This window comes from Canis lupus, chromosome X (genome assembly GCF_048164855.1).
Source record: "Canis lupus baileyi chromosome X, mCanLup2.hap1, whole genome shotgun sequence".
In the NCBI taxonomy this organism is placed as follows: domain Eukaryota; kingdom Metazoa; phylum Chordata; class Mammalia; order Carnivora; family Canidae; genus Canis; species Canis lupus.
In genome coordinates this window covers 35,495,598-35,508,108 of record NC_132876.1, presented here as the reverse complement: position 1 = coordinate 35,508,108, position 12,511 = coordinate 35,495,598, and the positions used below count along the sequence as shown (strand labels likewise).

At 41.7% G+C, this 12,511-nt stretch overlaps 1 long non-coding RNA gene across 3 annotated transcripts in view; it reads right to left on the bottom strand.

Moving 5' to 3' along the window:
• LOC140628320 (uncharacterized) overlaps positions 1–12,511 on the bottom strand; it is a 110,769-nt gene extending 98,258 nt beyond the window's left edge. The window contains exons 1-2 of one of the 3 annotated variants that reach the window (XR_012026611.1): positions 12,276–12,511; positions 5,693–10,343 (exon numbers count right to left, since the gene is read on the bottom strand). This is a non-coding gene — a long non-coding RNA (uncharacterized lncRNA). The remainder of the gene's footprint in view (positions 1–5,692; positions 10,344–12,275) is intronic. The other 2 variants (XR_012026610.1, XR_012026609.1) reach the window with 2 other exon arrangements.

Below are 12,511 nucleotides of genomic sequence, written 5' to 3'. Positions count from 1 at the left end.
TTTAGGGGCTTCAGTGCCCTCAGGCACCTTTTTTGATCCTTAAAGGGCAGAGGCAGAAACCTCACAAGCAAGCATGGATGGCATTTCTGGAGCAACAGTGCCATCAAGCAGATACTTTTTAAGCAAAGCCTGCAGCACCTTAGGGTCTTCTGAGGAAGGTTTGTAAGGGGATGAAGGGTGGGAGTGGGGCACCCACAATATTCTCTGGGCCAGACCCAAAACACTCCCAGGATCAGTGGCAAAATGACACAGGGTGGATAGAGACAGACTCAACCATCAAGTAGGGGATGCAGGGCCTCCCCAGGCAGTAGGGGCGTGCTGCCTTGTTAAGAAACAGAGCTGAAGTTCCAATTCCAGGGAATCTGGCCTGTGGATCCTTACCCTTGGTGCAATAACAAGCTCAGCCAGTGAGGCCCCTAGGGTTTCAGGGCCCTGGGAACCCAGGACCAGAGGCTCCAGGCTCAACTGCCATCCCTCAATGGGGGTAGCATCTTGCAGACAGGATGGAAAATTTCCTGATTATTTGGTACTAGACCCAGACAAGGAAGAGTAAGGCAGGTACACTGCAGGTTTGAGTTAGAGCTGTGTTTTGATTACTTTGGCTCCCTCTACAAAGAGAATCTGGGTCTTAGGCCCCAAAGTATCCCAGAAAGCCCTCCTTGTCCCATATGAGAAAGGTTGTAGGTATGGGATGAAACAGAACAGGATCAGTGTACTGAAAGGAACATCATCCTACAGAATGAAGGGATCCAGGTCTGTTTTTTGCACTACTTGTTGGAAACGTCACAGCTCAAATGCAACCTATTCCTCAACCTCCCTTTTAGTGTATGGGCATGTGACCTGGGTCCTCTTGTTTGGGGACTCTCCTGGGATTTCTTGTAAGGGTCCATGTTCTATACATGGCCAGAGGGGTGCACTGAGACCATCCTGGTCTAGGAACCAGTCAAACCATGTCAGTCAGAACCCAGCCCTGGGAACTCAGCAAAAGACTGTTCAACCCCAATAGGCTATGCTTACATTAGGCCAGAAGTATAAAATGAAGGGGCAGGGAGTGGGTTTCCATACTCTTCCAGGAGGGGTGAAATCAAGGAGCGTGTGTGGAGGGAAGAGTTGAACATGGAAACTTGCTCCCAGAAGCAGGTAAAAGCTAGGCAAAGAGCATGAGCTACCCCAGAGGTTCTTCTGGAAGCAGGCTATCAGAACAGCTGAAGTCTAAAATGAATTGCTGTGTGCCCAGCAGTATGTGCCTTGTTCCTATCTTAGAGAGGCATGCTTGATCTGTGGAGGATATGGGTGGAGGGCGATGTCTCTCAACCCAAGAGCTATGTGGTATTCTAAAGACACCTGTCCTTGTATCTGGCCTATATTCATTTTGGCTAGGTATATCCAGCCAAATCATGTTTCCTTTTTTTTTTTGGGGGGGGGAGTTCTCTTGGTCTACAAATTAATGTATTGCTCCAGAGGCCTGATGCGACTGAAGGCTGTTAGAAATCTTTTAAATCAATTAAGAAAATCAAGCAAAATTTTAAAGAGCCTCTGCTGCATGCCATAGACCCCCAAAGAAAGGCAAGTCACAATCTTAGGGTATCCTTTTCATCCTCAAAAGATTGTCCCATGCAGGATAGCAAACAACGGTTTAGGTGGAAGGTAAGAAGTCTGTTTTTATGTCAGTCTACACGTGCACTGACACAGAGGTTTACCCGTCTCCACCCAGGTATTTTTTTCTGGTTTTATATTAAAGGAGACTCACCAAACTTTGACCCTGCAGGAACCTTTCTGCTTTTCTCCCCTCAAGAGAGAACACACTTCTCCCAAGGATTCAGGCCCACAAGGACCACATTCTCATTCTTTTTATGGTAGGCAGTGTATATTCCCTCATGGCTGAATAACAGGACATCCCACTCTACCTCCAGAGGGTCCTCCTTTTGGTCCCTTTCTACTTCTCAATTCTACAAATCCTGGGTGAAAGACACTCTCTTGGATGCACTCCTCTGCTCATTTATATGTAAATATAATTCTCCCCTATTTTCAGAGAAGCAACAGAATGAACCAAAATTCTCATATACTTTCATTTTTCGATCAATGTTGCCAAATGGTTTTCCAAGAGGAGTACCTAAATATATCCTGCCCAGTATTAGATGTTCCAATTCTAATGGAACTGACTAGTCGTCTTCACTGAGGTCAATATAAAAGGTAAAAGGTATATCCTGATGAATATGCAAATACCTGCCTCCACTCCATGTGTTTCCTTATGTCTCCTTGACTAAAGTAGGTTTACACTGAGATGGAGTCTAACTTACAGTCTAAGGCTTCATGGACGCTTGGGCATCAACCAGTTTTGGAAAGCCCCCTTTCATGCCATGCTTTGAACTAGATTCTCCAATTTTCAGATATTTTACTTTAGCTCTCATCAGCAAATAAGGACCTAAGTACATTCAAAGCACAAATAGGAACAATGGAAGATCCTAAAGAAGAACATGACTAAGCATTGTGTATTCCATATGTTTGAAGGGAACCACTGTATGCCATATTTAACTAGGCCTTGAAAAGAAAACAATGCAATATTTAGAACTGTTTTATTCTGATCCTCTTAAATTCTGGTTTACGGGGGTACCTGGGTGGTTCAGTGGGTTAAGCACCTGCCTTTGGCTCAGGTCATGATCTAGGATGGAGCCCTGCATCTGGGCTGTTCAGTGGGGAGTCTGCTTCTCTCTCTCCCTCTGCCCCTTCCCCTGCTCATTCTCTCTCTCTCTCTCTCTCTCTCTCTCTCATTCTCTTATTATAAATAAACAAACAAACAAATAAGTAAATAAATTCGTTTTAAAAACCTGATTTATAGGCTGCACAGTACTCTAAACTTAGCCTATCTTGTTAGGTACAGTAGGGTGTCAATACCCTTTTCAAATTAATCAATTGAGAGCTATATCATCTTCTGGAATCACTGGATTAATGTCTGTTGCCCATGCTTCTTATCTGCAATGGTCTAGCCAGCCTGTGCTCCTTGGCTTCCAGTAAGATTACCAAGATCCTCTTGTTTGGAAATATACCTGAGACTTCACGTAAGAGGTTCACTCTATCTTCAAGTCAGCATGAACCCTTGTCAAAAGGGTACACTGAGATCACCATGCTCACAGTACTGGGGTAGAGACCACATGAGGCTGTTTGTTTGGGTCTTGGCCTGTGCTCAGCAAATAAGGTCTCAGTCAGCATCTTCCCCACATAACATGAACTTCCAAAATCTTTGGATTTTCAGCAAATGTGTTAAAGGAGAAATCCAAAGGTTTTAGCACCCTCCAATGAGATATTTTAAAAAAGCAGTAACATTTGAATTCTGTTTGCAATACTACACTTAAGAGAGAAAACAAAATATTTCAGAGAATTGATTTGTAACTTTTCACACAACTTTTACCCCCCCAGTGCTGGAAAATCCAAAACTCAGAAGCTATGCTTTAAATTTTTTTCACCTTTCCTAGAGATGGTAAGAACAAGTATGGAAAATATTTATAACCTTCACTGAGGTTAACAAAATTCTTAACAATCAAGGACCCTACCTTTTTTTTTTTCAGCCTGATTCCATGGACAAATATTCCATTACTAAACAGATTTATATTACCAACAATTAAAGATCATATACCTAGGAATAATCTAACAAAAACATGAAAAACTTACATGAGATAAACATGAGTGTCCTGAAAGACAGAAAAGCACACTTAAACAAGAGTAAAAATGTATTATATTCTTGAATAAAAAGATTCAACCCCTTAAGTATGTTCATCATCAGTTAATTAATCTATTCTAATCCCAAGAAAAATCCAAAAGGCTTTAGAAGGTCCTGTTGTTTTCCATTATTCATAAGGGACAACAAAATAAACAGACAGGAATATCAGGAGAGTTCTGATAATGAATAGCCATGTGGTGGGATGACTAGCTCTACCATATAGATATAGAACAAAAAGGCCAAGAATAGACACCAAAATGGGCTACTTTCTTACACCATACACAAAAATAAATTCAAAATGGATTAAAGACCTAAATGTAAGAACTGAAACCTTAAAACTCCTAAAACACACATACACAGAGGCAGTAAACTCTTAAGACATCAGCCCGGGCAATATTTTTCTGGATATGTATCCCAAGGCAAGGGCAACAAAAGCAAAAATAAACAATTGGCACAATGGCAAACTAAAAAAACTTTTGCACAGCAAAGGAGACCATCAAACAACGAGAAAGCACCCTACTGAACAGAAGATATTTGCTAATCATATATTCAATAACAGGTTAATACTCAAAATATATTAAAAAACTCCTACAACTCAGTAACAAAAAATAATCCCATTAAAAAATGGCCAGAGGACCCAAACAACTATTTTTCCAAAGACATACAGACGGCCAACAGACGTATGAAAAGATAACTGACATCACCTAACATCAGAGAAATGCAAATTAAAACTACAGTGAGATATATCACCTCACACCAGTTGGAATGGCCAGTATCAAAAAGACAAGAAATAACAAGTGTTCGTGAGGATGTGGAAAAAGGGGAACTCGTGCACTACTGATGGGAATGTAAACTGGTGCAGCCACTATGAAAACAAGGAGATTCCTCCAAAAATTATAAGTAGAAATACCATACAATCCAATAATTCTACTATTGAGTACCTGAAGAAAACAAAAACAGTAATTCAGAAAAACACATGCACCCTATGTTTACTGCAGCTTTACCTACAATATCCAAGATATGGAAGCATCCATATGGAAGTGCCACTGATAGATCAGCGGATAAAAATGTGGTACATATGTACATGATGGAGTATTGGCCATAAAAAATGAAATCTTGCCGTTTGCAGCAACATGAATGGACTTAGACAGTATTAACTAAGTGAAGTCAGACAGAGGAAGATGAATACCATGATTTCACTTACATGTGGAATCTAAAAAAAACAAAGCAAACAAGACAAAAAGCAGAAATATTCTCAGAAATACAGATAACAAACATATTGCTGCCAGAATGGAGGAGGGTGAGGTGATGGGTAAAATAGGTGAAGAGAATTAACAAGTACAAATTTATAGTTATAAAATAAATAAGTTACGGGAATGAAAAGTACAGCATAGGGTATATAGTCAATAATACTGTAGTACAGATGGCAACTACACTTATTGTGGTGAGCATGTCATAATGTATGTAATTGAATCCACTATGTTACACAGCTGAAGCTATTTTTTTAAAGAGAATTTATTTTTAGTAATCTCTACACCCAGTGTAGAGCTCAAACTCACAACTCCAAGATCAAGAGTCACATGCTCTTCTGACTGAGCCAGCCAAGGTATTCCCACCTGAAACTAACTTAATACTGTATGTCAAAGACACTTCAATTAAAAAAAAAAAAGAATAGACCCAAAGGCGTAAAAGAATTTAGCATACGGGGGCACCTGGGTGGCTCAGCTGGTTAAACATCTGACTTCAGCTTAAGGTCATGATCTCAGGGCCTAGGATCAAGCCTGCATTGGACTCCACACTAGGCTGGGAGGCTGCTGCTTGTCCCTCTCCACCACCCCCCCCGCCCCCACACTTGTACCCTCTCTCTCTCAAATAAATAAACAAACAAAATCTTGGGAAAAAAGAGGATTTAGCATACAAAAGCCTCCTAGATCAGTGGAAGTAAAGACAGATTTGGGACCAAAGAGTACCTACCTAGAAAAGGTTCTTGGGGGACGCCTGGGTGGCTCAGCCGTTTCAGCGTCTGCCTTTGGCTCAGGGTGTGATCCTGGGGTCCCAGGATCGAATCCCACGTCGGGCTCCCTGCATGGAGCCTGCTTCTTCTCCCTCTGCTTATGTATCTTTGCTTCTCTCTGTGTCTCTCATAAATAAATAAACAAAATCTTAAAAAAAAAAAAGTTCTTGGTTCTACACACAATAAGCCAGGATAAACTCTACATGGATCCAAGAATTAAATGTGCAATGAAGAGAATCATATAACTATTAAAAGAAAGCATGGGCTGATTCCGTTGTAACTGTACAGTAGGAAAAACCTTTCTACCTTTCACTCAAAACCCATCAAACAGGATACATATAAACAGATAAAATTCACCGTATTAAAACAAAACCTCATAAAGTCAGAAAAGCAATGATAAATAGAAAAAAATACTTCCAACTCATGGTAGTCTTACTAAAACAGAGGAAGCTTTAGAAATAATTTCAGTACCACCCATAGTAAAATATTAACAGTCCACAGAGAAACACAAAACTACCCTAAATATACAAAAAGGTTCCTTACCAACTCAAGGAAAATCCAAACAAAAATTGAACACCAATAAAAAAAAAAAAAATTAAGCATGGGCAAGAGCTTAGGAAAGAGATTTAAAAGTTAGGCAATCACTTGCTATGTTTTCTCTTATCAAAATGTTCAGGAGTATATCCTATATATTTACATGTTCTGTGTACTCTATACTGCATGGAATAAAATTGTTCATAGAATGGAAAAAAAATTGCACTGTTAGACAATTTCTTACACATCAAGAGTTTCTACTCGTGACCTGCCCCTCTGAGGGGCTTGTATTACCAGTTTATTGTATTAACTTTTTATGTATTAACTATATTCTTGTCCCTGTGTTGAATCTGGCTCATCTTTTTTTTTTTAAAGATTTATTTAGGGGTGCCTGGGTGGCTCAGTTGGTTAAGCATCTGCCTTTGGCTCAGGTCATGATCTCAAGGTCCTGGAATCAAGCCCGCTACATTGGGCTCCCTGCTCAGCGGAGACCCTACTTCTCCCTCTCCCTCTGCTGCTCCCCCTGGCTTGTGCTTGCTTGCTCTCTCTCTTAAGTATATAAATATTTAAAAATAAAGTAATTGAAATAAATTTTAAAAGACTTATTTGAGAACACAAGCAGGAGGGGGAGAGGGAAAGAGCTCAAGTAGACTCTGCACTGAGCATGGAGCCTAACATGGGGTTCAATCTCAGGACCACGAGATCATGACCTCAGCTGAAACCAAGGGTTGGATGCTTAACTGATTGTGCGACTCAGGGGACCCAAATCTGGCTCATCTTACATGGTCTCAAGTCATCACTTGTTATTTTCTTGCAAGGATTTGTCCTACACGTGCAGAGAGTCAAATGCCTTTTCACAGGATGATGTTTTTACACAAAGTGTGGAGTCAATCTCTTTGAATACCTAAAATGGGTGCCGTCCCTTATGTGAAAGTCCCTAACTCTTAAATTTCAATTGCTATTTCATGCCATCAAATCTTCTTTGCAGAACTTATGTGAGGTGTTAAATTTTGGAAATAAGACCAAACATTTGCCTCAATATCAGTAACAAGAAACACAAGCACACACTATCATCCAGAAATATCCAACATAAATGTGTTTTCTTTCCTTCTAGACTTTTCTGTCTATATCTAATTGGTTCACTTCATACGTATTTTTTTCTTGAGTGTCCCCTGCTTCCCAAAAGTTTGAGTTACACCACTTCACTTTTATGAAAGACCAACATCAATACGGTAACAGCTTTCTTTGCAAAAGTAACAAACCTTGGATTTTCTTCAATTAGCAAAACCAGGTACTACTATTGTTCTTAAAAGGGATGTGGCCTAACAGTAACTGTCAAACTTTTCAAAGTGTGGGACCCTCTTAGCTTTATGCCATTTCAGCTTAAGATAAGTTTCATAGGGGGCAGCCCCAGTGGCGCAGTGGTTTACCGCCACCTGGAGCCTGGGGTGTGATCCTGGAGACCCAGGATCGAGTCCCACATCGGGCTTCCTGCATGGAACCTGCTTCTCCCTCTGCCTGTGTCTCTGCCTCTCTCTTCGCTCTCTCTGAATTAATAAATAAATAAATCTTAAAAAAAAAGATAAGTTTCATAGGAATTTAATTTCTGATAGGAAAAACCTGTATTGCCATTAGTCTTCATTATCTTTGATAACCTGAAATTGCTTAAGAAGCTTGTTTCTTGGGATCCCTGGGTGGCGCAGCGGTTTGGCGCCTGCCTTTGGCCCAGGGCGCGATCCTGGGGACCCGGGATCGAGTCCCACATCGGGCTCCCGGTGCATGGAGCCTGCTTCTCCCTCTGCCTGTGTCTCTGCCCCTCTCTCTCTCTCTCTCTCTCTCTGTGTGACTGTCATAAATAAATAAAATTTAAAAAAAATAAACCTGTTTAAAGTCTATATAGCCTCTCATGAATAAATAAATAAAATCTTTTTTTTTAAAAAAGAAGCTTGTTTCTTTCAGATCCTCCTATTGCACAGAAAACTGTAAAAAGATGAAAATGTAAACCACCAGTAATCGTATTGCTTGAGGAAAGCCCCTGAAAATTTGGGGGCCTGGTTAAATGCATTTGTGGAAATAGCTATTATTTTAGGTAAAAAATTCATTATTAACATCTGTGCTGTTTGATTATCATCAACTTTTCCAAAAAATAGTGTTTAAAAATCATAACTTAGGGATGCCTGGGTGGCTCAGTGGTTGAGCATCTGCCTTTGGCTCAAGTCATTGATCCCGGGGTCCTGGGATCAAGTCCCACATCAGGTTCACTGCAGGGAGCCTGCTTCTCCCTCTGCCTAGGTCTCTGCCTGCCTCTGTGTCTCATGAATAAATAAAATCCTTAAAAAAAGACATAACTTAAATTTCTATTTTGTCCTTAAAAAGAATAGAGATATGGTTAGAAAATGGTCTGAAATAGCCTCCTCAAAATTCTACTCTCTTGGAGAAAACACAATCAACAGCATGGCCCTTCCACCTGCTTTATTTTTGTTCATGAATGGCTAACAAGATATGTGTATCTGGATAGGTATGTGACACATAAACACATGTGTATAAAAGCAAACTTTGTCCTTCTTTCATTTCTATAAATATAATTATGTAACCTTTTTGTTTTTCAGATTTCACCAAGGTCTGAATAAGGTGTGACATCTGTCATAAATAAACATGGACAGAATGGATTTGTGGGAGTTCTGATACTACAGAGTAGGAATCATTTAATGAATGAAATACAGTAAGGTCATAGAACTAACAGAAAGCTATTAAAAGTTTTAAATATACAGGAATATAAGAGGCTGGATTCCACTCAAAAATTACTAGAACTGATACAGGAATTCAGCAAAGTCGCAGGATATAAAAATCAATGCACAGAAGTCAGTTGCATTTCTATACACTAACAATGAGGCAGAAGAAAGAGAAATCAAGGAATCTATCCCATTTACAACTGCACCAAAAACCAGAAGATACCTAGGAATAAACCTAACCAAAGACGTAAAGGATCTGTACTACTCTGAAAACTATAGAATACTTATGAAAGAAATCGGAGAAGACACAAAGAAATGGAAAAATATTCCATGCTCATGGATTCAAAGAACAAATATTGTTAAAATGTCTATGCTACCCAAAGCAACCTACACATTCAATGCAATCCTTATCAAAATACCATCAATGTTTTTCACAGAGCTGGAACAATCCTATAATCTATATGGAACCACAAAAGACCCCGAATAGCCAAAGGAATCTTAAGAAAGAAAACCATCAAGCTATATTACAAAGGTGTAATCATCAAGACAGTATGGTACTGGCCCAAGAACAGACACATTGATCAATGGAACAGAATAGAGAATCCAGAAATGGACCCTCAACTCTCTGGTCAACTAATCTTTGACAAAGCAGGAAAGACTATCCAATGGAAAAAGGACAATCCCTTCAACAACTGGTGTTGGAAAAATTGGACAGTCACATTCAGAAGAATGAAACTGGACCAATTTCTTACGCCATACACAAAAATAAACTCGAAAGACCCAAATGTGAGACAGGAATCCATCGAAATCCTGGAAGAGAAAACAGGCAGCAATCTCTTTGACCTTGGCCTCAGCAACTTCTCGCTAGACTCATCTTCTAAGGCAAGGGAAACCAAAGCAAAAATGAACTACGGGGACTTCACCAAAATAAAAGCTTCCGCTCAGTGAAGAAATCAACAAAACTAAAAAGCAAACTACAGAATGGGAGAAGATATTTGCAAATGTCTTATTAGATAAAGGGTTAGTATCCAAAATCTATAAAGAAGTTATCAAACACAACACTCCAAAACAAATAATCTAGTTAAGAAATGGGCAGAAAACACGAATAGACATTTTTCCAAAGAAAACATCCAGATTGTTAACAGACACATGAGAAGATGTTCAACATCATTCATCATCCAAAAATTACAAATCGGGTGCCTGGGTGGCTCAGTAGATTAAGCGTCTGCCTTTGGCTCAAGTCATGATCCCAGGGTCCTGGGATAGAGCACTGCACAGGGCTGCCTCCTCAGCGTGGAGCCTGCTTCGCCCCCTGGGGCTCCCCTTGCTTGTGTTCTCTCGATCTCTGTCAAATAAATAAATATTTTTTTTTTATAAAAAAGGAAAATACAAAACAAAACTACAATGATACCACCTCCCATCTGTCAGAATGGCTAAAATTAACAAGACAGGGAACAATATATGTTGGCGAGGATGCAGAGAAAGGGGAACCTTCTTGAACTGTTGGTAGGAATGCAAACTGGTGCAGCCACTCTGGAAAACAGTATGGAGGTTCCCCAAGAAGTTAAAAATAGTGCTACCCTACAACCCAACAATTGCACTACCAGGTATTTACCCAAAGGATACAAACAGTGATTCCAAGGGGCCCCTCACCTTAATGTTTATAGCAGCAAAGCCCACAACAGGCAAACTGTGGAAAGAGCTCAGATGTCTTTTGACAGATGAATAAAGAAAATGGAATATTACTCAGCCATCAAAAGGGATGAAATCTTGCCATTTGCAACATGGATGGGACTAGAGGGTATACTAAGCAAAATAAATCAGAGGAGGACAAATACCATATAATTTCACTCATATGTGGAATTTAAGAAAAACATATAAACATAGGGGAAGGGAAGGAAAAATAAAAGAAGACAAAAATAGGGAGACAAACCATAAGAGGATCTTAACTATAGTAAACTAAGGGTTGCTTGGAGGTGAGGTGAGTGGGGATCCAGGGTAACTGAGTGATGGGCATTAGGAGGGCATGTGATTGAATGAGTACTGGGTGTTATATAGAATCACTAAAATCACCTCTGAAACTAATAATATACTATGTCAGTGAAATTGAATTTAAATTAAAAGAGACTAGATTCTTTCACTTAGGTCATTTTACCTCTTCAAATTTAGCCCCCCCTGCTAAGTTATACATCAGGAGGAGCACAAACTACTTGTGAAAATTAACTCTGGTCTCACCAAGTCCCATCATGGATGACATCTCCTCATATTCTCTTGCGACCTATTATGTGAATCTAATGGTTTTACTTAAACTATTTACTTTTGTTTTTTAAATTTAAATTCAATTAATTAACGTATATTTTTAGTTTCAGAAGTAGAGGTCAGTGATTCATCAGTACCACATAATACACAGTGCTTGTTACCTCACCCAATTATCCCATCCCCCTTCGCTCCAGCAACCCTGTTTGTTTCCTATGACTATACTATATGTTGGCAAATCGAACTCCAATGAAAAAATTTTAAAAAATAAGAGTCTCTTATAGTTTGTCTCCCTTCCTGATTTAAACAACTTACAGGACGCAATAGTTTCCCAGGCCAGTCACTGGCACCAGGTTTCTCGCAAGATTTTCAGGAAAGTTTGTCAGAAATGAGTAGAGAGGATTGAGCCCAATACGGCCAACAAGGACATCTATTCCTCTCTCATTCCCTAGAAGCAGCATGTTTCTTAATACGATTTTTATGTTTTTTTTTTTTTTAATCTGAGTTCGACTTGCCAACATAGAGTATAACACGATAAGTTACTTCTCTCAGGATACGTCCCGAGGAGCCCTCCATCCAAACCGACCAAGCCGAGCCTCCCGCGGCCACGCAAATGGGGAGGAAGGACAGGGGAGAGAGAAGGGGTCCGGGGGACCCCCCCGCCCCCAGCAGCCACAGGGAAACGCTCCCGGGCCCTGGGCCGGGCGGGGCGGGGGAGGGGGGCGTCGGTCCGGGAGAGCCGCTGCCGGGCTCTCCCCGGGCCGCGCCAGGGCGCACAACTTAGAACTTAGGCGGCGGTCCGTTCCCGGCGCCCACGCCCGACCCGCCTCGCCGAAATGCCAGTCCCCGCGGCCGCCGCCACCGGCCGAGGTCGCGCGCCGGGCACAGGCTGCCAGCACGCTGGGGGATCGGGAAGGCCCCCGGGCTCGCAAGGGCCGCCCAAGCCTGGCCCCCAGCCCCGGGGCCCCTCGCGGCCGAGGAAGGGAAGGAAAGGCAGCGGGACAGAGGCCGAAGGACCCACCTGGCGGAGGCCGCGCGCCGGAGGGACAGAGCACGGGAGTTGGGACGCTCGCGCGGGGTTGCACGGTCTGACTGGGCCCGGGGCCACCTCTGCTGTAAAGCAGCGCCCTAGTCCCCGGGGCAGGCCACAGCCCCTCCCCCAGCGTCGGCGGCTCCCACTCCCCGGAGCCGGCGGGGGATGGAGGTCCGGGGTGGGGGGAGGGAGGGATGAGAATCCGGGTTCCTCGGCGTTGGCCC